Raw genomic sequence first — 3,211 nt, 5'->3', positions numbered from 1 at the left:
GCTCATAATAATGAATTGTATTAAACACTACATCAAACAAGCATGATAAAGGACAGATTAAAATGTATTTATAGTATTAAAGTATATACTGTATACAGGGAAATTTTCGCCCCCGTTTTATTTACGCCCCTTTCGCCCTACCCTCATTTGGGCGAGATTTAAACAGGGCGAATTCAAATAATACAGCAAAATAACTTAAATAAAACTATGAGTGGACAAATTTAAAAAGAGGCAAAATTGTGTGCATTTGTGAAAGGACGAAAATTATACGGGGCGAAAATAACCCTGTATACAGAAGAATAGTCCGACTTGACATAGACTCTAAACTACATCACTATGATCACGTACAATGTTTAATCTACTCTCTTTGGCTAATGATATATACATTGACTCTCATTGATATTGTCTTCTAATGGGTTGACATTTTATTGTCCACTTCTAGTGGTCAGTACCAGTCCAGTTGTCTGGTTTGTAGGTTAACTTTAACAGGAAGTAGGGGCTGTACTGTTGTAAAATGGGTGGAATGTGGGATGGGGGATTATAAAAGTTGAACAGTTGTAAAATGAATAGAGTGTGGGGTGGGGGTTGTAGATGTTGTACAGTTGTAAAATGAGTGGAGTGTGGGATGGGGGGTTATAGAAGTTGAACAGTTGTAAAATGAGTGGAGTGTGGAGCGGGGATTGTAGAAGTTGTACTGTTATAAAATGAGTGGAGTGTGGGATGGGGGATTATAAAAGTTGAACAGTTGTAAAATGAGTGGAGTGTGGGGCGGGGATTGTAGATGTTGTACAGTTGTAAAATGTGTGGAGTGTGGGATGGGGGTTATAGAAGTTGAACAGTTGTAAAATGAGTGGAGTGTGGAGCGGGGATTGTAGAAGTTGTACTGTTATAAAATGAGTGGAATGTGGGATGGGGGATTATAAAAGTTGAACAATTGTAAAATGAATGGAGTGTGGGGTGGGGGTTATAGAAGTTGTACTGTTGTAAAATGAGTGGAGTGTGGGGCGGGGATTGTAGAAGTTGTACTGTTATAAAATGAGTGGAGTGTGGGATGGGGGATTATAGAAGTTGAACAGTTGTAAAATGAATAGAGTGTGGGGTGGGGATTGTAGAAGTTGTACTGTTGTAAAATGAGTGGAGTGTGGGGCGGGGATTGTAGAAGTTGTACTGTTATAAAATGAGTGGAGTGTGGGATGGGGGATTATAAAAGTTGAACAGTTGTAAAATGAATAGAGTGTGGGGTGGGGGTTGTAGATGTTGTACAGTTGTAAAATGAGTGGAGTGTGGGATGGGGGGTTATAGAAGTTGAACAGTTGTAAAATGAGTGGAGTGTGGGGCGGGGATTGTAGAAGTTGTACTGTTATAAAATGAGTGGAATGTGGGATGGGGGATTATAAAAGTTGAACAGTTGTAAAATGAATAGAGTGTGGGGTGGGGGTTATAGAAGTTGTACTGTTGTAAAATGAGTGGAGTGGGGGGCGGGGATTGTAGAAGTTGTACTGTTATAAAATGAGTGGAGTGTGATGGGGGATTATAGAAGTTGAACAGTTGTAAAATGAGTGGAGTGTGGGGCGGGGATTGTAGAAGTTGTACTGTTATAAAATGAGTGGAGTGTGGGATGGGGGATTATAGAAGTTGAACAGTTGTAAAATGAATAGAGTGTGGGGTGGGGATTGTAGAAGTTGTACTGTTATAAAATGAGTGGAGTGTGGGATGGGGGATTATAAAAGTTGAACAGTTGTAAAATGAATAGAGTGTGGGGTGGGGGTTGTAGATGTTGTACAGTTGTAAAATGAGTGGAGTATGGGGCGGGGATCGTAGAAGTTGTACTGTTATAAAATGAGTGGAGTGTGGGATGGGGGATTATAAAAGTTGAACAGTTGTAAAATGAATAGAGTGTGGGGTGGGGGTTGTAGATGTTGTACAGTTGTAAAATGAGTGGATTGTGGGATGGGGGGTTATAGAAGTTGAACAGTTGTAAAATGAGTGGAGTGTGGGGCGGGGATTGTAGAAGTTGTACTGTTATAAAATGAGTGGAATGTGGGATGGGGGATTATAAAAGTTGAACAGTTGTAAAATGAATAGAGTGTGGGGTGGGGGTTATAGAAGTTGTACTGTTGTAAAATGAGTGGAGTGGGGGGCGGGGATTGTAGAAGTTGTACTGTTATAAAATGAGTGGAGTGTGGGATGGGGGATTATAGAAGTTGAACAGTTGTAAAATGAGTGGAGTGTGGGGCGGGGATTGTAGAAGTTGTACTGTTATAAAATGAGTGGAGTGTGGGATGGGGGATTATAGTTGAACAGTTGTAAAATGAATAGAGTGTGGGGTGGGGATTGTAGAAGTTGTACTGTTATAAAATGAGTGGAGTGTGGGATGGGGGATTATAAAAGTTGAACAGTTGTAAAATGAATAGAGCGTGGGGTGGGGGTTGTAGATGTTGTACAGTTGTAAAATGAGTGGAGTATGGGGCGGGGATCGTAGAAGTTGTACTGTTATAAAATGAGTGGAGTGTGGGATGGGGCATTATAAAAGTTGAACAGTTGTAAAATGAATAGAGTGTGGGGTGGGGGTTGTAGATGTTGTACAGTTGTAAAATGAGTGGATTGTGGGATGGGGGGTTATAGAAGTTGAACAGTTGTAAAATGAGTGGAGTGTGGGGCGGGGATTGTAGAAGTTGTACTGTTATAAAATGAGTGGAGTGTGGGATGGGGGATTATAAAAGTTGAACAGTTGTAAAATGAATAGAGTGTGGGGTGGGGATTGTAGAAGTTGTACTGTTATAAAATGAGTGGAGTGTGGGATGGGGGATTATAGAAGTTGAACAGTTGTAAAATGAGTGGAGTGTGGGGCGGGGATTGTAGAAGTTGTACTGTTATAAAATGAGTGGAATGTGGGATGGGGGATTATAAAAGTTGAACAGTTGTAAAATGAATAGAGTGTGGGGTGGGGGTTGTAGAAGTTGTACTGTTGTAAAATGAGTGGAGTGTGGGGCGGGGATTGTAGAAGTTGTACTGTTATAAAATGAGTGGAGTGTGGGATGGGGGATTATAGAAGTTGAACAGTTGTAAAATGAGTGGAGTGTGGGGCGGGGATTGTAGAAGTTGAACAGTTGTAAAATGAGTGGAGTGTGGGATGGGGGTTGTGAAAGTTGAACAGTTGTAAAATGAGTGGAGTGTGGGGCGGGGATTGTAGAAGTTGAACAGTTGTTAA

The sequence above is a fragment of the Saccostrea cucullata genome, unplaced genomic scaffold (assembly GCF_032062105.1).
Source record: "Saccostrea cucullata isolate Sc308-1 unplaced genomic scaffold, CSIRO_AGI_Scuc_v1 ctg1286, whole genome shotgun sequence".
Taxonomy (NCBI): domain Eukaryota; kingdom Metazoa; phylum Mollusca; class Bivalvia; order Ostreida; family Ostreidae; genus Saccostrea; species Saccostrea cuccullata.
Note: the sequence above shows the minus strand (reverse complement) of the source record.